Genomic DNA, 23,090 nt, shown 5'->3' with positions numbered 1-23,090 from the left:
GTAGCGTACCATATCGGTGTCCCCGGGTTTTAACAGAGGCGGTGTCCCAGAAAAGTAAAGGCGTGAAGGAGCGCCATTGTGAGGTGACGTCATCGGCTGGCTGCGGGGAAGGAGACGCCCGCTGTACCTGTGAGGAAGAGTGCGGTCCGACGCACATCCATAGAGCAGAGGTCTCCTGCATAAGTCGATGGATCAGCAGGTTAGTGGGTATCACCTGGCCCAATAAGAAGATAGCACACCATATACCCACAGTCTGTGCACAACTCACTTGGTTCCAGAGGGTCGGGGCTCCGCTCCGGACCGTTATACATCACACCCACGTGACCACTTAGCAGGGAGCTGCTTACTGCTCAGGGACACTCTGGGTCATTTATATAGTAGAAGCTGCCACTTTTCTGTACACACGTGTATTTGCCTTTACAGTGCCCAAATACCAGTTAGCCTCAGTGATAGGCCTATAAATTCAGATTGACCACAGCTAAAATCAGCAGATACTCTGGACTCACAGTGGTCTACCAGGCTGAATTGGATACCTGGCTCACATTAATTGGTGACCTGTAGGCTATATTTCTTCACCGGTCACCTTTAGCTTGGACTCAAGTTTAACTCCCTGGCAACAAGAGGGTAACCCATACCCCTAAGGGACATTTCCTATATAACTTGGGAACCATCTGATTGGTTGTGTGCAGAGACCTACCACATGCATTATATTTAGTGTTGGGTCTTTATGGCAATTCTGTTGTTGCTGTGACCTACCTATAGGTACTGCTTTCTTTTGTCCCCTCATCCCCAGCCCGGATACCAAGACCTATACACCAGAAGTCAGTGACTGTGTCATTAAGCCATAGTGTCTCTCCTCCTCCTTTCCTGCTCCTCTCATCGGAGCAGGTCATATCCTCTTCCCTTTTCCCGGCTGTGCCCAGTGGTGGCTTTATCCCTGAGGAGAGGCACACTCCCACAAATTGCATTTGCTAAGGATCCATCTGGTTGAATTGGGGACATCCTTCACAGAATTACACTGCCAGATATATCATAACAATAACTCTCAGCCGAGGGTCCTCAAAGTTTAACTTCTGTGCAGCCAGCCCCTGACTTTGATCTACAAAGGAGAATTTCTTCAGTTATCTGTTTACACTAACGCTATTATGTGGTGCTAAAGCACTGTGGCACCCCTCCCTACCGGTGTGAAACAGCTGCAGTTGCCAGGTACAACCTGGTGCGGTTCTAGATCTGTACTTACCTTGGGGACACTTTCTCTTAAAGCTACATCCCTTATTCTAGTATGTCGCAACAAGCTAAAAAAAAGCAGAAAGGCCCTCACTCCTCAAAACATACAGTGCGGGATCACTTCCAGCCTATAAGGGATCCACATCCTGATATCTCTGATGATGAGAGATCAATATCCCCTCCCTCTCGGAGGGAAGGGTCAGCATGAGAAGTTCACCTCCCTCACGCTCACAGGGAGAAGCAATAACCATTAACTCCATAAAAAAGCTCTTGGATCAACAAAGTCAATCCTTTGCGAAACGATTTGACAAATTGGAACGGTCATTTGATGATCTACGGAAAGACATTGTTACAGTTAATGATCGCACAGATATCATAGAACGCAAACAGGAGGACCTGTTAGTGGACCACACGAACTGGGTCAGTTATACTCAGAACCTTGCTGATCAGGTATCCTCACTTGAAGCGAAGCTGGCGGACCTCGAGGACCATTCCCGACGGAACAATGTTAGAATCAGAGGCATTCCTGAATCTGTGGGCCCTCAGGAGCTAGAGAGGTATGCCCAAGCGTTATTTAGGGCTATCCTTGCTCCGTCCGGAGATACTGATGCAAGGCTTGACAGAATCCACAGAGCAGCCAGACCACAAAACCTTCCTCTGGACAAACCTAGAGATACCATATCTAGACTACATTATTTTACATACAAGGATAAACTCTTAAAAGCGACCCTGAGGCACCCTCAACTACCAGATCAATTTAAAGATGTTGCTCTATATCCAGACCTGTCTTCATTCACGCTCCAGCAAAGAAGAACCTTCAATGAAACCACAAGAGTGTTACGGCTGAGCCAAATACGCTACCGGTGGGGGTTCCCCACCAAGTTAATTATCTCTAAAGATGGTACCCAACACACAGCCCTCACTCAGAGGCAGGCTCAGGACCTGTTGAGGACATGGAACTTACCTGCTGGGAATGTAGAAGCTGATCCGCCTCATCCACAGAGAGCAAGTCCTCCACTGAGAGCGGTAGCCCCTGCCTGGAACCCAGGCAGACAAGACCCAGTCCGGTGATCTTTTTCTCCTTCCCCAAGGGAGATTATTTCTTGCCTCCGTCAGGTTGCGGAAGGCCGGGTCCTGGACTTTATGGACTTTATCTTCTTTGATTAACCATACATCAGACCCAGTCTGGTGACCTAATTTTTTTTTTCCATCTGAGGAAGACTACTCCCTGCCTGTACATTGCCTCGGCTGGTCGAGACGAGGACTCTCTTCCCACTGACCAGCTCTTCAGGTGGACTAATACTGTTTGAATTGCTTTGACGTTGCCAGGGATCTGGTAATGTACCAAAGGACAAGTTTTTTGTCAAATGTTAAATGTTTCTATTTTTGAACTAAAATTCACTATGACTGTCAAATAGCCTTACTCATGATAATGAGATAATCTCGAATTATGTGATGATTTCAAGGGTCTCATCCTGCCCTCTGTTCCCCTTTTCCTCCCTCTCCTTCCCACTATTACTCCTTTCTTATCCTTCTTCTTCCCTTCTTATACCCTTCTCTTTCCTTATCTCCCCTCCTCCCCTTCCCCTCTCCCCTTATTCCCCTCCCTCTCCCTCCCTCCCTCCCTTCCTCCCCCTCCCTCCGTCCCCCTCCTTTTCATCCTCCCTCCCTTCCCCTCTCCTTCCTCCCTTATCCAATCTCCTTCACCATTTGAAGAGGACTATCTCCTATCTACAACATGACTTCAGTTAGTCGTGATGCAGGCTAACTCTTGTTGGCCAGCTCTCTCTGAGGACTGAGACTGTTTCAAGTGCCTTGACATTGCCAGAGGACTGGTAACGTACCAAAGAATGAACCTCTTGTTAAATGTTAATTGTTTATTGTTTAATGTTTCTATAGGTGAACTACATGTTGCTAATGTCCAATCCAGGTTACCAAGTCACTTCCTATATAAGTGGTGTTACTAAAGGTCACTCTTTACCCTTTGCTTTTCCTCCCCTCCTTCTCCTCCCTACTGGTCCCTCTCTCTCCCCACCTCCTTCCTCCTTTTGCCTCCACTCCATTTCTTCTTCATTCCTTCCTTATTTTTTCCTTCCTCCCCTCTCTCTACCCTTGGCCCTCTCTTCGCCTCTCTTCCTCTTGCTTCTCCACCAGCATCGTTTCCTCAGCCCCATCTTCTTCCTCCCCCTAATTTTACCTCTCTAGTTTCCTCACCTAGCTCTCGTGCTATCCCCTCTCCCCTCTTCACCCTTGTCCCTGGACCAGACCCTTTACCCTCCCTGCGATAGTGCAATAGAAGGAGAAAGGTCTTAGTAAACTCTATCCCCTTGTGGCTATCTCCTGACGCTCTGACAGGTTTTGACTATGCTTTAGGAGAAGTTCTCCTGACAGGGAGAGCCGAGGGAGAAAATTGTTTAATGTGAAATGTCAAGTGTTGAGAATGTATTGATGTCCTGCTGTGCCTTTGATTAATTATACCATGTATTTCTCTTCAGGTACCATAATTCTAGTAGTGTTATTAATTTGGGCTATGCCTTCTTCGGGCGCTTTTCTCTCCCTTCTTTCTCTTTTACTCCTCCTGATTACCTCTCCCTTTCCCTCCTCCTCAATCCCCCCCTTTTCCCCCCTAATCCCTCGTTCCTTGAGTCCTTTCCTCTTGCCTTCTCCCTCACTATCTGCATCCTTTTCTCTCTTTCCAACTAGGTACTCTCACTCCCCGCCCACCTTGGGTACACCTCTTACCTACTGCTTTTTAAGGTGTTGCTACTGCTATTTATTACTATTTTGCAGATGTCTATATGAATGTTTGTATTTGCCTATTTACTATGACCTGCATGTGCCACCTGATGCCTGTCATTGCCCCCTAGAAGTATTTGGAACTTCTACCTCCCTTACTTGCCCGTGGTGCGAAAGTATAGTATAGGTCCATTCACTCCCCTCTCCCCTGCCCTAGTACTCTTTGTCTTCCTCCCCTCTTCTCCCCCTCCTCCACTGCCCCTTCCCCTCCCGCCCTTCCCTTCCCATCAGCCCTTTAGGTTAACTGGCCGCAGCTCCTTATGCGAGAAGTTTAGTGTTTGTACATTATGCATTGTGGTGGAGGGGAGCCTTTGTCTTCTCCTCCACTCCCTCCTTCCCCCCCCGAGGCTGTTATTTTCGGTGCGGTTAGGATTGTCTATTTTATCCTCCGCACTCTCTATTTGGCAGAGTGTAGTAGCCTCTGCCCAGCCCGAAGAACCTAGTAAACTCCAGTGTACCTCTCCCCCAACTCCCTCTATCTTTGCCCGCTCCCTTCCCTCTCCCTTTTTTTTTTCTTTCCCTATATCCTACAATGAGAATCAGCACGCTAAATGTTCGGGGTCTTAATTCCCCCACTAAGAGAAGCCTACTTCTTAAATTCCTGAAAATTCAACGTCTCAATGTTGCGTATATACAGGAGACCCTCTGGACGGAGTCTCGGGCCACCATGTTTCAACCCAGAGATTTCCCGGTTCGCTTGTCCTCTACCTTCAATAAAAAGGCCAGGGGAGTTACTGTCTTAATCGGTAGGCATGTCTCCTATGAGCCTATCTATCTGGAATCTGATCCTTCCGGACGGTATATAATATGCGTCTGTCGGCTGGACAACATTTTGGTTACTCTGGTCGCTCTGTATTCCCCTAATGTCAACCAGACTCGCTTCCTCAGCAACCTACTAAGTAAGGTGAGCCGACTTAAGCAAGGGCATGTTATTATAGGCGGAGATTGCAACCTGGTGTGGGACCCGAGCAGAGATAGAAAGTCACAGAGAAGGAGCCCTCCACATCGGGGGAGGAGCATTACTCTCGCCTCTTTAGAAATGTTGTCTCTCAGCACTCGTACCATGATGCCTGGAGGGCCCTGCACTCTGATGTTGACGACTACACCTGTTACTCACCCCTTTCCCAGTCTTTTTCAAGGCTCGATTATTTCTTTTGCCACTCGTGGACGTTGCAGACAGTGGTGGCGGCTATGATCGTACCTTGTGTATGGTCGGATCACGATGCAGTGGTTGTAGATATCACTTTCTCCCCCTTGGGGGAGGGTGGACACTCCTGGCGCTTACCGGAGTATCTCTACGTGGACTCTCAGGTCCCTTTCTGGATACGAGAAATAGAGGGGTTCCTCAGTATCAATGATACGGGATCCGTATCGGCACTAACTCTGTGGGCGACGCTTAAGGCCTATCTCCGCGGACTCTTTATGCAAAAGTCTTCAAAGACCAGAAGGGTCAAAGGGGCTAGCTTAGCCCAACTCTATCATGATTACACTATCTCCAGGAGTCAGCTTAGAGGGGCTAGATCAGACTCCCTGATAAGGAAAGTCCAAGCTCTTAAAAAAAAGATTGAGGCTTGTGAGCTCGAGAGGGTTCAGAGAGGGCTCTATCTCTTAAAACAGAGGTACTACCACAAAGGGGACAGAGCGGATAGGCTTCTGGCCCACAAACTTCAACAGAGAACCTTACTAAGCAAGATAGCTTTTATCACAAGAGATAATAGAAAATTCTACTCCCCTAGTGACATAGGAGATGTTTTTGCTGACTATTACAATGGTCTATATCAGATATCTGATGACCCCTGTTCACAATTTGCGCCAGCGTCCGCTATCCCTGAGTTCCTTAACAAACTCCAACTACCGCGGGTTCCTGAGGACCTGATGGACCTTCTCGCTGCCCCTATCTCGGAGGATGAGATTGAGACAACGGTTAAGAGCCTTAAGGCACACAAATCTCCAGGGCCAGACGGGTTTGATGCCATGTTCTACAAAAAAATTGTGGCTCAACTGTGTCCCATCCTTACCCGTGTTTTTGGAGAGGCCATGGTTGCTGGTAGGTTCCCCCAAGATTTCTTAGAGGCATCAATTATAACTATACCAAAGCCCGGGAAGAACCCTGAGTTCTGTGAGAGTTACCGCCCAATATCTCTCATAAATGGCGAAAATTATACGCAAAAATTCTGGCCTTGAGGCTAAATAAAACCCTTCCAGTCTTGATCCATCCAGGTCAGGTGGGATTCCCTCCGGGACGCCAGGGCTCAGACAACGCTCAGGCGTCTACTGAATATTTTCTTTGAGACAGCTGCACTCGTAATCCCACTGGTTACCCTCTCATTAGATGCTGAAAAAGCATTTGACAGGGTCTGGTGGGAGTACATGGTTGAGGTCTTGCGTTCTTTTGGGTTCCCTTCCGCTTTCATTACGGCGGTAATGTACTCGGGCCCATCTGCTAGAGTGAGAGGATTGGGGTTTGTATCTAGAGCTTTTAAGATCAATAATGGCACAAGACAGGGGTGTCCACTGTCGCCACTTCTTTTTGCCCTGATGATGGAACCTCTGGCGACCAGGGTCAGGGCGACCCCCTCTATCCAACCCCTAGTGCTACAAGATATCCTGCAAGCCCTAGCGCTATTTGCGGATGACTTGACAATATTCCTGGCTGAGCCGGAAGAATCGCTTCCTGAACTTTTCAAAATATTGGCTGAGTTTGCTAACCTGACATATTATAAACTTAATTATAAGTGACAGTGGATGGTACACTAAGCGCCTGCCTCAAGGACCCTGGCTCTGGATATTGGCTCCTAGTAGCCAATAGAATAAATGCATAGAAAAGGATTGGAACCAAAGCGCCTAAAAGGCCGGGTCTGGACAAAGTTAATTAGACAGATTCACTTTAGAATAAAAGTTACACTTTAATTCGTTTACAAGCATGGATCCATGTTACATAATAAAAAACTTAAAATTCTTCAAACAATAAAATTCTTTAAAATAAGGATCACTGATAATTCTCTTATAGGTAACTGGTACAGACCTATCTATACTGGTATCCCAGTATCTCTAGGTATTCTTTGAACAATAAAACAATCACTGATGATCCTCTTTTAGGTAACTGGTGCAGACCTATCTGGACTGGTATCCCAGTATCTCTAGGTACGGCGGTCACCTTTCTAGGTGTTATGTGCCTTAGTATCTGAGTCTTGATAAAGGTCTAGCACAGACCGAAACGCGTCGACTGGTTTGATTTGGGTCAGCCGGGCCCCGGATGAGACTTTGATATATCATCACTTTCCAGTACTGCTAAGGTTGCAGAATTATATTTTTCTCCTCACAGGATTGACTTGTTTTTCTCATATTTTACAGTGGCCACTGATTTTTTAGCTTTGGTTTTTCACGTTGTTTATTACCAGCACTTTTTTGGAGTGAACACTGCAATTTGGATTTAACATTATCATTTGGAGGACTATTTTTTGTTTATCGTGATTTGCTTTTGTTTATGTCATCTGCAACTTCTTGCTTATATTTTTCTGTTTGAATATTCACATTGAAATGTTTATTACCTGCATTAATATTTTATTCAAGTTTTAATACCTATCACTGTTACTTTTATACACCATCACCTCATTATATTTTTTTCATCACAATTTTTATCATCATCTTTTGCATTATCATTTTATTGCTACATAGAAGGATTTGGTATCCTCTAGCACAATTTTGCACTCAAAACACCACTCACATATTTAGGGAATATTAGATACTAAGGCACATAACACCTAGAAAGGTGACCGCCGTACCTAGAGATACTGGGATACCAGTCCAGATAGGTCTGCACCAGTTACCTAAAAGAGGATCATCAGTGATTGTTTTATTGTTCAAAGAATACCTAGAGATACTGGGATACCAGTATAGATAGGTCTGTACCAGTTACCTATAAGAGAATTATCAGTGATCCTTATTTTAAAGAATTTTATTGTTTGAAGAATTTTAAGTTTTTTATTATGTAACATGGATCCATGCTTGTAAACGAATTAAAGTGTAACTTTTATTCTAAAGTGAATCTGTCTAATTAACTTTGTCCAGACCCGGCCTTTTAGGCGCTTTGGTTCCAATCCTTTTCTATAAACTTAATTATACTAAGACTGAGGCCTACGCTATAGGCTTATCCGAAACCACACTGGAGACCTTGAGAGGATCTTACCCGTTCAAATGGTCCATTAAAGGACTAAGGCACTTCGGGGTTATGCTCTCTCATGATCCCAAATGAATTGTGACCGCAAATTATGGGTCCCTTCTCAGAGAGTTTCAGCAGACGGTTACTGGCTGGAAGGTCTCAGAGGTTTCATGGACGGGTAGGGTCGCAGCTGTGAAGATGCTCCTGCTCCCAAAACTGATTTACTTCTTTAGGTGCCTCCCAGTTCCTGTCCCGGCATATCTCCTCAACCACTTTCAGTCTGTCTTTACGAAGTACGTATGGAAAGGGCGTCACGTGAGACTTCCATTGACCCAATTACAAAAACCAAAAAGGTGCGGGGGCATATCTGTGCCAAATATTTCATTATACTACAAAGCTGCTATGCTCTTGCATAGAGCTGTTTGGGGGGTGAGGGATTGCTCCTCTGGGTGGTTCCAAATAGCCCACCGGAGTAGACTTGACCGATCTTATTTGGATCCCAGACCATGCAGAGGTGCTGAGCGGAATTCACAGCCGCATAATCAAGACCTGCCTGAAACTTTGGAGGGAGCTGAGGTCTCTCGACTCAGTCGCTCCGCACCCCTCCCCAATACACTCCATTAAGGCTCTACTATATTGCCTCCCTGACTCCCACCCCAAGAAATGGGAGGCCTTAGAGATAAGGCTACTGTCGGATCTGTATCGAGGAGACGTATTAGCTATCCCGCCACACACTTACCCGATGGATAATTTCCCTAGAGAGTTACAGTTTGAATACCTTCATCTGGTTTCACTCCTTCTGTCTTGGGGATTTCAGAAATCGAACATGCGAGTCCTCACCAAGTGGGAGAGGAGATGGTTGGGGGGCAGACCTTTGCAGGGTTCCCTGTTGTTCCATTACAGAGCTCTCCTTAACTCCCCTCGCTTCATGAAAACTCAGACTACAGAGGATTGGGAGAGGGACTTGGGGGTGGTGGCTCCAGATGGGAAGTGGCAGCGTGCTCTCCAGGATGTCATTGCAGCGGTTTGATGCTCTAACTTGTTCAAATTATATCTTAAAATCCTACTTAGGTGGCATTGGGTCCCGACCAGGTTGCATAGAATATACCCCTCCCGGTCAGCGGACTGTTGGAGGGGCTGTGCACAGCGCGGTACACACCTACACATCTGGTGGGAATGCCCCAAACTGGGACACTTTTGGACCCAGGTGGCGGAATTGCTCCAGAGGTTGGGTCTCACTGACACTCTCACTGGAGATATGGCACTCTTTCACCTTGGAATGCAGAACCTCCCAAAATCATCCTGACTACTAGGTGTTATTATCCTCCTGACGGCAAAACTTGTTATAGTCAGACAGTGGGCGAAACATACCCCTGTCATGCTGACCCCAGTCCTAGAGTCCCTAGACTACATTCAAAAATGGAAGAATATGCGTTGAGTGTCGCTATGATTTCTACTACTCTATCTGGTTTGTATGGGAGGAGTATAGAAGGGCTAGAAATATCAGCAGTTCAGCGGGAGGCTGGGTTGATGCGTAGTCCCTATGACTGAACTGGAATGATGGTGGCCCGACCACTCCTCCAAGCCTGCTGGAATATCTCCTCCCCCCCCCCCTTTTTTTTTTCTCTTCTCTCTCCCTCTCTTTCCCCTCCCCCGTGCTCCATCTCCCAACAGAAGTTCTTCGGGTTATCTACCCCCCATTACCACGATATGTCTATTAGATGTTTTATGCTAGTTCAAGAATTTCCATCCTGTATGTCTTGGACGATTACACTTATGCAACATTTGGTTCCTATTTTATAGACTCATAATAAGAAATTTTGAATCTAAGAACTCTGTCTTCTGATGAGTATTAGTTACCAGATCCCATGAGTGGATCTACTTTACATTGTTGATGTTTGAATGTTCTGTTATTTAACAAAACAAATGAGGCATCACTAAGGTCAATACCATGTTCCCATTACTGTTCACTGTATACATGTTTGAAATAAGGAATTAATGTCATGTACTATTATATGAGATATTCTCATTTACACTGTGATTGTAACTTTGACTTCTTCTATTGCCTCAATAAAAATATTTAAAAAAAAAAAATTGAGTTGGGAGAGGGCACTGGAGCTTCAGGGGGTGGGGGAGGAACCACCTAAAGGTATACTAAAACATCCATTGACACAATCAGGACCTGTAAAACAACATACATATGTAAATATGGGTCAGGAACAAGCAGTTAGATCTAAGGTCAAACCAACAGGATCAACTACTGTGGGATCTAAATATGTATACATTAATGACACAACCTCGTGTGTTCAAACAGAGGTGTCTAATGAGGACCAAAGAAACCTGTTTTTTTTTCTCTTCCCTACAATGAACGGGAATAGGGCAGGGGGGTCAGGACTGCTACCAGCTGAGAGGGAACAGAGGGAAACAGAAGTACAAATAGGCAATGTGGTCAATCTATCTAGTTGTACACTTACTACTTCACAAATTTAACTTCTCAGTCATGGGTTAAATTTATACCCCATAAATCATGTTGATGTTTTCAAAACTATGTTTGATGTAAATAAGCTAATACGTATTATAATCTTAAAAAGACACTATGTTGATACACCACACATAGATGACCATCCTATTGTGATTCCTAGTCATTTGATATTCATGATAGAATAACGTTTAGGGAGGCCTGTGATTTTGCCACACTTGAACATCTTTGTAGAGAAGGCTATTGTCAATCTGACACAAACACTCTTAATGCATTTAGTGGATTTAGAAATCCATCCAAATTCTATCCCATACACAGCAGGGGGAATACACTAGAGACATTTTTCAAAAGGGTTAAAAGAGATTTGATTGAATTAAATTCTGCTAACAAATATGCTACACCAAATTTGACGAGACTTGAAAAAACAACTTTGGAAGAGTTGAGGGGTAGAGAGGATATAGTAATCCATTCAGAGGATAAAGACGGCTCTATAGTCGTCATTAATAGAATTGATTATGTAAATAAGGCTTTATGCCAACTGTACAATGCAGATAACTATACCTCTCAATCTTCAGATCCCACTCGTATTTTTCAAAAAGAACTTCTGAGTATCTTGGACGATGGTTTGGAAAATGGGCACTTTGATCAGAAAACCTTTGAGTTTCTTTATGTGGAAAAACGTATTGTGCCCATTTCCCACCATCTGCCCAAGATACACAAGTCTCTCACCTATGTGAAAGGGTGCCCTATAGTTAGTGTGATGGGCTCCCTATTGGAGCATGCTTCCCAATAGATTGACAGCCTCCTTCAACCATTTGTCTCATCTCTGTTTAGCTATTTGCAAGATACTAAAAGTGTTATACACCTCCTGGAAGACATGAGATGGGAATATAATTCCTTTAAATGGGCCACCATTGATGTTGTTGTGCTCTATTATTCTATTCCCCACCAAGAGGATATAGAGGCTATAGCTTTTTTCCTCAGACATCATTCCAATGTTTTTAGATGATCATCAGCAATATATTTTTAGGATTTTGAAGTATTTACTTAGTCACAACTACTTTAATTTTGAAGGGGATTTCTATATCCAGAGATGTGGGACAGCTATGGGGGCCAAATTTGCCCCATCATATGCCAACCTTTTTATGGGTTGGTGGGAGCTGTCCCACATCTATGGAGATGGAAATCCCTTTAGGCATTTAATTCACTTTTACGGATGCTACATAGATGATTTGCTATTAATTTGGCTATGTACATTGTCAAATTTGCTGAATTTGTTGAGTATTTGAATCGAAATAGAATTGGTCTGCAATTTACTAGTGAACTGAAAAACAATGTCATCAATTTTCTTGATATTACCCTTAATGGAACAACAGATGGGAAGATTGTAACTGATATTTTCAGGAAACCAACAGCGAGTTCAAAGGTGTTACATTTGTAACTGAATATAGTAAACAGTACACTGATATCTGCAACATTGTTAAAAAACACTTTGCATTTTTAGCTGCAGACGACAATCTGGAGAATTGCGTTTCTAATGGTCTACGATGTTCTTACAGAAGAACAAAAACATTAGGTAATGTTCTATCCCCCTCTTCCCTTCCTAACCTTAACAGACCTGTCAGCTCTTGGTTAACTCACAAAGGGATGTATAAATGTCTACAGAAGTGCAGAGTATGCAAATACATTTTAGCCTCCGATAGATTCAAATCGGAGGTTACAGGGGAAATTTTTCCCATTGAGAGTTGCTTGAAATGCACTTCTGTGTATGTTATTTATGTACTGAGCTGTGTCACCTATCACCTCCAATATGTAGGCCTTACTACTAATGAGGTAAAAGTATGCATTGTCTAACACTTGTCTACCATACAAGCTGGTGAATCGACAACACCGCTTGTACAGCATTTTGCAAGAGGTCACCATAAAAGTACTTCAAGCCTTAGGTGGCAGGCCATAGAGAGGGTGATGTGTCCACCCAGGGGAGGGGATCGACATAGGCTGCTGCAGAAGAGGGAGATGTATGGGATCATAAAACTTCGGACCAGGGTACCCACTGGTCTGAACTCTGAATATGATCTTATAAATTACTGGAAATACAGCCTGGGGATGTTAACACACGTTGGGTCCCCTACATCTTCCCCTTCCGCGGAAGTCCTTGCTCCCTTATATACTCCCCCCTCTCTGTCTTTTCTGACTTCTTTTTACACTCTTTTTCAAAATGTTCAAATTTTTTTTCACATTTCTCATATTTATGCAACAATGTTTTCCATGTATGTATTATCATTTTTTGATGTCATGACATTTCTCTTGCATTTTATACATACTTAAGAGGTTGGACTTGTGAATTAGTTATATCCTCTCGCCAATCCTCTATGTTTGATGATTGGCAAACATTCTTCATTAATGACATTGAAATATTGATAGATTATCTATATAATCTTGCGCAAATTTATTCATTTGACCTTATTTTATTTTATATCCTTTGTGGGATCAACCAGCTTAGGTATATTTATATATTCATCTAGCTTATTTTTGTATTGCCCATGAGCTTCCCCTTATTCATCTCATCTGAAAACTACTTTCGTGTTGGAATGTGTGTATAGAGCCGCATGTGCAGTATGTATCTTCTGCTTAGCAATGATTTTTTCATCGCTATATTACTCCCCTTGTTCTCACGAGTTTGTGGAAGTGTACCTGTGGTTGTATACAACTTTTTGTTAAGCACACTATGACTCAGTAGGGCACTAAATACTTTGTATCCTATAGTGCTTATTCAAGTTGTTTTAACATGTGTTAATTCGTTTTTGTTGGAATGATCATGTATAGGGATTGCGCATCTGATATGTGCAACCGTCTTTCCCATCACCTAGATGTGTCAAAGATGTGACAAAGCGCCAGAAGGGTGTGAAACGCGTCAGATGACATCACACTCTGCTCTCACCTGTGTCTCCTGGTAATCACCCTGCATGTGTTTGCTGAGTGTTTGTATGTAACACTGAAAATAAAGGTATGATCTTTTTACACTATCCTGTGTGATGTGCCTTCAAAGTGACGACTATATTGGAAAATACATAGGTCTGGGAACTTGTCATAAGGGATTTTTTCTTGTGTTTATTCATCAAAAAAATAAGGAACGATTCAGCAAAATAGTTTCTGTTTCAGCAACCGGTAAGAAAACTGCTAAAACACTCTACTGGTCTAGCACACAGCAAACCATTTATATGCCTAGTCTAATTTTGGACATGGAGAAAAATACAAAAATTAACTGTTTGCTATTCTACAGATAGTTGCCTGGCCCAATGTTTTTTTTTTAAACTTTATTTATTTCCTACACTGTATACATATTAATACTGCATGTAAGCTCATGCCACGCAGGGCACGCACAAACACAGAGAACAATAAACCATTAGTGATATCAACATTAGAAGACCTTTTTCCTTTTTCTTTCCTAACCTAATTCCAGCTTAATAAAATAACTAATTTCTAGATCTTACTTGCACTGGGTGACCTTCTTTAAATTTTAAAGATAGTAATTGTCCTGCAACACGTCGAGGTCTATTCTTGTGAGAGCCACTGATTGCTCCAGTTTTCTCAAGGTGTTAGGCTCCAGGATTTCCTGTTCAGTAAGTGTAGTTTTCATTTGGAATTCTTGTGGAGATGTGTCTCAGAGCTTTGTTATTCCATTCAGTTTGCCAGAATCAGTTATAGAGACTGTCCTCAGGGTAAATTGGTTGGCGTAGTTGTTAGAACCCTGCCTCACTTGGTAATATATCTGCTCACTCTAGTACAATAACTATCAAATCGCATCTATCGATTTCACTGTCCAAGAATCTTATGGTCATTGGGGTCAATTTATCAAGCTCTGTACAGAGAATGATGCCTTGTGTTTCCAGCAAGCCTTCAGGCTCGCCGGAAAAAGAAGCTATGAAGCAGAGGTTTAAAGACTGCTGCTCCATAACCTGTCCGCCTGCTCTGAGGCGGCAGACAGAAATCAACCAGATTAAATATGATCGGGCTGATTGACACCCCCTGCTAGTGGCCGATTGGCCGCATATCTGCAGGGGGCGGCATTGCACCAGCAGTTCACAAGAACTGCTGGTGCAATGATAAATGCAGACAGCGTATGCTGTCAGCATTTATCAATGTGCAGCGGACAGGATACACTACATCGTATCATGTATTCTCGCACTATAATAAATTGACCCCATTTAGTCTGGGGTGGGGTGTCGCTCCTGTTTCTTCCCATCTAGTATTATGTAGTTCTTTCTTCTAAGTACTTTCCACAGGGGGATTAAATTCAAGTTGCCATTCCCCCCTTAGTTGTGCTCCAGGTATATGTTCTGAATTTCTAAGTGGGTAAATGATTTGTGTCTGAATGGAAGTAGGCAGGTTCAGTATGTAGGGTTCAGCTTGGGTGTCTGTCTGTTCACACAGCATTTCTTTTTGTAGAGATGCTTTTGTGTTGGGCCAAGGTAGGTGATGTAGTTTGCAGCCATTGTGTTAAGATGAGTTTTCTGGCTTGTAAGATGGTGTTGTGTATGAATAGTGAGATGTCTTTGGTAGCCTCTGGTGTTAAGGTTATATTCTCCAAGCTGCGGAGTTGGAGCCATTTCTGTATCATGCCCCAAAACTTTGCTAGTTGTGAACACTGCACTATCATATGGGCAATGTTTGGGTCAGTTTGTGAACACTTTGGACATGTGCCAGGTGCATCAGTGTTCCATTTTCGAAAAAGCTTGGCATGTGATTCCCTAATTTCCGCTGATAGGGTGGCCTTTCTCACTATTGTGAAGCTTTGTGTGACCTAAGTTTCAGGTATTGTTTGATTTATGATTGAACTCCATGCCCTTGTTAGATGTGCTGTCACGGAGTTGTTCTCTGATTCTTGTAGTAGATTGTATGTGTATGAACTAGAGGTCAGTCCTCCCTTTGCTAAAGCTATTCCTTTATATATGTCACTGTCTATCGTTGGCTTATCATGTTTTAGGAGGTCTGTCACATAATAACGCATCTGTAGGTAAGCAAAATGGTGTGTTCTGGGCAGGTCATAGTCTGTTTGAAGCTCCAGAAAGGATCTTATAGTCGTTCCATCACTTGAGAGGACTTGTTTGATCGTAGTTATCCATTTCTCCTCCCACTGCTTAAATGTCTTTGTGGTAAAGACTGCTGGAAAGTCTGGGTTACCTTGAAGGGGGAGGTATAGTGTGTAACATTGGGGCCTATTTATCAAGCCATCAACCGCAAATACGCTGGAATTCCTCAGCGTAATTGTGGCGAGCTTAATTAGCCTCATTTATCAAAGCCTACAGACCGGGCAAAAGTAGAATTTTATGACGTAACCTACGATCTGCCGGTCTCAGTCTGACACAGATCGATGCTTACGTCACTACAAATGTTCCGAATGCAAATTCGGCACTATCTGACTACTTTTGCTAGTTAACAAAAATCTACCAGGTACGCTCGCCACTATTTCGACCCAGGGTACCTGGTTTTCAATCCTCCACCCTGGAGGCGACGGATGCCATAGGAATCAATGGGAGTCTGAAAGCAGCGAAAGCTCATGTTCGCTGCTGCCCAAAATCCCATTGATTCTTATGGGAGAATAAAAGTTATGTTTACAACGAACACCCTAACATAACCCCGGGTCTAAACACCGCTAATCTGCCACCCCCTACACCGCCGCCACCTACATTATACTTATTAACCCCTAAGGTGCTGCCCCGACACCACTGCCACCTACATAAAGTTATTAACCCCTCATCTGCCTCCCCAACACCGCCACCACCTACATTATACTTATTAAACGCTAAGCTGCTGCCCCAACACCGCCGCCACCTACATTATACTTATTAACCCCTAATCTGACGCCCCAACACCGCCGCCACCTACATAAAGTTATTAACCCCTATCCCGCCGCTCCCGGACCCCACCGCAACTAATTTAAGTTATTAACCCCTAAACCTAACAACCCGCTAACTTTATATTACATTTTAACTCATCCCTATCTTATAATAAATTTAAACACCTTTAAAATTAAATTAAACTATATTAAACTATTAATTAACCTACCGTAACTATTATACTAAAATTACATTAAACTATATTAAACTATTAATTAACCTACCCTAACTATTATAATAAAATTTCATTAAAATATATTAAATTACTAATTAATCAACCCTAACTATCGTCCTAAAATTACATTAAACTATATTAAACTAATAAATAATCTTTACTAACTTTTATACTAAAATAACATTAAACTACAAATTAAATTAAATATATTATATATTTAAACACATAACCCTACTCAAATAATTTAAATCTACACTAAAAAATGACTAAGTTACAAAAAAAACAACTAAGTTACAAAAAATAACAAACACTAAGCTACACAAAAAAATAAACACTGGGTTACAAAAAAAAAAAAAAAAAAGAAATTATCAAAGATTTAAACTAATTACACCTAATCTTAGAGCCCTATGAAAATAAAAAAGACCCCCAAATAAAAAAAAAACATAACCTACAATAAACTACAAATAGCCATTAAAAGGGCCTTTTGCAGGGCATTGCCCCAAAGAAATCAGCTCTTTTACCTGTAAAAAAAAAAATACAAACAACCCCCCAACAGTAAAATCCACCCCCACACAACCAACCCCCCAAATAAAAACCTAATCTAAAAAAACCTAAGCTCCCCATTGCCCTGAAAAGGGCATTTGGATGGGCATTGTGCTTAAAAGGGCATTTAGCTCTATTGCACCCAAACTCTAATCTAAAAATAAAACCCACCCAATAAACCCTTAAAAAGTCCTAACACTAACCACTGAAGATCGACTTACAGTTTTCAAGATCCGACATCCATCCTCCAAGAAGCCGGCAGAAGTCCTCATCGAAGCCGGGAGAATTCTTCATTCAAGCGGCCGAAGTCTTCATCCAAGCCTGCAGAAGTCTTCACCTAGACGGCATCTTCTATCTTCATCCATCCGGCGAGGAGCGGGTCGATCTTCAAGACATCTGGCGCGGAGCATCCTCTTCTTCCGATGACTCCCGATGAATGAAGGTTCCTTTAAGTGACGTCATCCAAGATGGCGTCCTTTAGATTCTGATTGGCTGATAGAATTCTATCAGCCAATCGGAATTAAGGTTGAAAACATCCTATTGGCTGATGCAATCAGCCAATAGGATTGAACTTCAATCCTATTGGCTGATCCAATCAGCCAATAGGATTGAGCTTGCATTCTATTGGCTGTTCCAATCAGCCAATAGAATGCGAGCTCAATCCTATTGGCTGATTGCATCAGCCAATAGGATTTTTTCAACCTTAATTCCGATTGGCTGATAGAATTCTATCAGCCAATCGGAATCTAAGGGACGCCATCTTGGATGACGTCACTTAATGGGACCTTCATTCGTTGGGAGTCATTGGAAGATGTGGATGCTCCACGCCGGATGTCTTCCTCACCGGATGGATGAAGATAGAAGATACCTTCTGGGTGAAGACTTCTGCGGGCTTGGATGAAGACTTCGGCCGCTTGGATGAAGACTTCTCCTGGCTTCGATGAGGACTTCTGCTGGCTTCTTGGAGGATGGATATCAGATCTTCAAAACTAAGTCGATCTTCAGGGGTTAGTGTTAGGATTTTTTAAGGGTTTATTGGGTGGGTTTTATTTTTAGATTAGGGTTTGGGTGCAATAGAGCTAAATGCCCTTTAAGGGCAATGCCCATCCAAATGCCCTTTTCAGGGCAATGGGGAGATTAGAATTTTTTAGATTAGGTTTTTATTTGGGAGGGTTGGTTGTGTGGGTGGTGGGTTTTACTGTTGGGGGGGTTGTTTGTATTTTTTATTTACAGGTAAAAGAGCTGATTTATTTTGGGCAATGCCCCGCAAATTTTCATAGGGCCCTTAGATTAGGTGTAATTAGTTTAAATCTTTGATAATTTCTTTTTTATTTTTTGTAACTTAGTGTTTATTTTTTGGGGTAACTTAGCGTTTGTTATTTTTTGTAACTTAGTTGTTAGTTTTTTGTAACTTAGTAATTTTTTAGTGTAGATTTAAACCCTACTCAAATAATTTAAATCTACACTAAAAAATGACTAAGTTACAAAAAAAACAACTAAGTTACAAAAAATAACAAACACTAAGCTACACAAAAAAATAAACACTGGGTTACAAAAAAAAAGAAAAAAGAAATTATCAAAGATTTAAACTAATTACACCTAATCTAAGAGCCCTATGAAAATAAAAAAGCCCCCCCAAATAAAAAAAAAAAACATAACCTACAATAAACTACAAATAGCCATTAAAAGGGCCTTTTGCAGGGCATTGCCCCAAAGAAATCAGCTCTTTTACCTGTAAAAAAAAATACAAACAACCCCCCAACAGTAAAATCCACCCCCCACACAACCAACCCCCCAAATAAAAACCTAATCTAAAAAAACCTAAGCTCCCCATTGCCCTGAAAAGGGCATTTGGATGGGCATTGTGCTTAAAAGGGCATTTAGCTCTATTGCACCCAAACTCTAATCTAAAAATAAAACCCACCCAATAAACCCTTAAAAAGTCCTAACACTAACCACTGAAGATCGACTTACAGTTTTCAAGATCCGACATCCATCCTCCAAGAAGCCGGCAGAAGTCCTCATTGAAGCCGGGAGAATTCTTCATTCAAGCGGCCGAAGTCTTCATCCAAGCCTGCAGAAGTCTTCACCTAGACGGCATCTTCTATCTTCATCCATCCGGCGAGGAGCGGGTCGATCTTCAAGACATCTGGCGCGGAGCATCCTCTTCTTCCGATGACTCCCGATGAATGAAGGTTCCTTTAAGTGACGTCATCCAAGATGGCGTCCTTTAGATTCTGATTGGCTGATAGAATTCTATCAGCCAATCGGAATTAAGATTGAAAACATCCTATTGGCTGATGCAATCAGCCAATAGGATTGAACTTCAATCCTATTGGCTGATCCAATCAGGCAATAGGATTGAGCTTGCATTCTATTGGCTGTTCCAATCAGCCAATAGAATGCGAGCTCAATCCTATTGGCTGATTGCATCAGCCAATAGGATTTTTTCAACCTTAATTCCGATTGGCTGATAGAATTCTATCAGCCAATCGGAATCTAAGGGACGCCATCTTGGATGACGTCACTTAATGGGACCTTCATTCGTTGGGAGTCATTGGAAGAAGTGGATGCTCCACGCCGGATGTCTTCCTCACCGGATGGATGAAGAAAGAAGATACCTTCTGGGTGAAGACTTCTGCAGGCTTGGATGAAGACTTCGGCCGCTTGGATGAAGACTTCTCCTGGCTTCGATGAGGACTTCTGCTGGCTTCTTGGAGGATGGATATCAGATCTTCAAAACTAAGTCGATCTTCAGGGGTTAGTGTTAGGATTTTTTAAGGGTTTATTGGGTGGGTTTTATTTTTAGATTAGGGTTTGGGTGCAATAGAGCTAAATGCCCTTTAAGGGCAATGCCCATCCAAATGCCCTTTTCAGGGCAATGGGGAGATTAGAATTTTTTAGATTAGGTTTTTATTTGGGAGGGTTGGTTGTGTGGGTGGTGGGTTTTACTGTTGGGGGGGTTGTTTGTATTTTTTATTTACAGGTAAAAGAGCTGATTTATTTTGGGCAATGCCCCGCAAATTTTCATAGGGCCCTTAGATTAGGTGTAATTAGTTTAAATCTTTGATAATTTCTTTTTTATTTTTTGTAACTTAGTGTTTATTTTTTGGGGTAACTTAGTGTTTGTTATTTTTTGTAACTTAGTTGTTAGTTTTTTGTAACTTAGTAATTTTTTAGTGTAGATTTAAATTATTTGAATAGGGTTAGGTTTCTAAATATATAATATAGTTAATTTAATTTGTAGTTTAATGTAATTTTATTATAAAATTTAGTGTAGATTAATTATTAATTTAATATAGTTTAATGTAATTTTAGTATAACAGTTAGGGTAGGTTAATTATTAATTTAATATAGGTTAATGTAATTTTAGTATAACAGTTAGGATAGATTAATGATTAATTTAATATAGTTTAATTTAATTCTAAAGTTAAGTTTAAATTTATTATAAGATAGGGATGAGTTAATATTTAATATAAAGATAGCGGTTTGATAGGTTTAGGGGTTAATAGGTTAATTTAGTTTATGGCGAGGCGGGGGCTGGCGGTTTAGGGGTAATAACTTTATTTAGTTGTGGTGGGCTCCGGGAGTGGTGGGATAGGGGTTAATAAGTATAATGTAGGTGGCGGCGGTGTAGGGGGTGGCAGATTAGAGGTTAATAACATAATTAGGTGGCGGCGGTGTAGGGGGCGGCTGATTAGGGGTTACGAACATAATGTAGGTAGTGGTGGGCTCCGGGAGCGGAGGAATAGGGGTTAATACGTTTATTAGAGTGGCGGTGGGCTCCGGGAGTGGCAGGATAGGCGTTAATTAGTTTATTAGAGTGGCGGTGGGCTCCGGGAGTGGCGGTTAAGGGGTTAATAACTTTATTTAGTTGCGGTGGGGTCCGGGAGTGGCGGGATAGGGGTAAAACAGTGTAGTATAGTCTGGGTGTTTAGTGACAGTATACAAATAAAGCTGGGAAAAAGCCAAAGAGCAGAGAGATCAATGACTGTCAGTTAACAACAGTCCACTGCTCATCGTACTTGGTGCGTGGCTCTTTGACAGCTTTTTTGTTTACTATGGAGAGCGTATTCAGGTCCGCGGCTGCGATGTTAGGCGATGTCAGGCAAGCTTATTGGTGCCGGCGAATGCAGCACAGTTGACGGCTTGATAAGTAGGCCTCTATGTGTGATTCCCATTGTTCTGCATAGTTTCTGCCATGCCTTGATAGGTTGATGTAGTAATGGGGCGTCTTTCACTATGGCTTCTACCTGAGTAGGTGTCATGTATGGTAGTATAGTCAAAGTCCATGGTTTAATAAGCTGTGTCTCTAGTTTTGTGTTAGTGAAGTGACCTTTGTTTAATAACCAATCTATAACATATTTTGCTAGGGCAGCCCAGTTATAGTGCTCAATATTTCATAGCCCGAAACCTTCCAATGTTGTGGAACATGTCATTTTCGAAAAACTAATTCTGTGTTTCTTTTTGTTCCATATGAAATGTAATATTGTTTTATTTAGGACTGTAAGATCTTGTTTATGTATGATTTCTAGGAGCATTTGGAGGGTATATAGTAGTCTGGGGAAAATAATAATTTTCACCAGTCCAACCATACCTGACAAAGAGAGTGGGAGGTTTACCCAATTTGTTAGGCTCTGTTTTAGGTTTTTTAACAGGGGACCAAAGTTGCAGTCATACCACTGTTTAGGATCTCTAGTGAGTGTTATTCCTAAATATTTGAATTGTTTGGTGACAATTTTGAAATTGGATACTGGGGAGGGTGTTAGGTTTCTGTTATTGAGCAACAATAACTCAGATTTTTCTTTACTTATCTGGTATCCAGATATTTTACTGAAGTCTGCAATGATTTGCATTACTTTAGGGACATTTGTTTCTGGCCTCTGAAAGTATAGGAGCATGTCGTTTGCGAAATGGGACAAGTGAACACTCTCTCCTCACATACACAGGCTTTCTGTTTCAGTTCTTATTCTATGTGCAAAGGGTTCAAGTGCCAGGTCAAAAAGAAGAGGGGAGAGGGGGCACCCTTGTCTGATTCCTCTTTGGAGCGTGAATGAAGGCGAGGGTGTACCATTAATTAGTATTGCCACTTGCGGTTCTTTGTAGAGAGTTTGAATGGCTGTTAGAAAAGGACCGTGTATTCCGAATTGATCAAGCGTAGTGAAGAGGTGATCCCTTAAGTTCTTATAAAATGCTTTTTCCACATTGACAAGTATTACGCACGCCTCTTCTATTGGGATAGATTGCTCTTTATTAGAGTTAATCCAATAGTGTATTAGGATTAGTTGTAACTTTATCATATTAGCTACGAAGGACCTAGCTTTTATAAATCCCGTCTGGTCATTATGTATGTTTAAGGGGAGGATGTAGTCTGAGTTTAGGAGGGATATGGGTCTGTAAGAGGCTGTGAGTAAGGGATTGCTGTCTGGTTTAGGGATAACCATCACGTTTGCTTCCGAGAACCTATTAGTTTGGTTTGTCTTGCCTCTTAAGATCTTATTATATAGAGTAGTGAGGGTGTCTGAAACCTCCGATTTCAGAAGTTTATAGAACTCCCCTGAAAGCCCATCCGGGCCTGGGGTTTTGTCAAGGGGGAGGGTTTTGAATAAGTGAATGACTTTGGTGGGGGTGATTGGTGCATTGAGGCTCTGTAGTTGGGTGTCGTTTAGTTTGGGTAGATGTATGTTATGCCAAAAATTGCCTTTGTCAGTTGTGTCCACTTTCTGTCCTTTATAGAGGTCAGAGTAGTAAGAAACAAATGCTTTGTGTATGTCCATTTCTGTACCATGAATTATGTCCTTGTCTTTA

This window comes from Bombina bombina, chromosome 5, assembly GCF_027579735.1.
Source record: "Bombina bombina isolate aBomBom1 chromosome 5, aBomBom1.pri, whole genome shotgun sequence".
NCBI classification, from domain to species: Eukaryota; Metazoa; Chordata; class Amphibia; order Anura; family Bombinatoridae; genus Bombina; species Bombina bombina.
The sequence above is the reverse complement of the archived record's forward strand: the minus strand, read 5'-3'. Positions refer to the sequence as shown.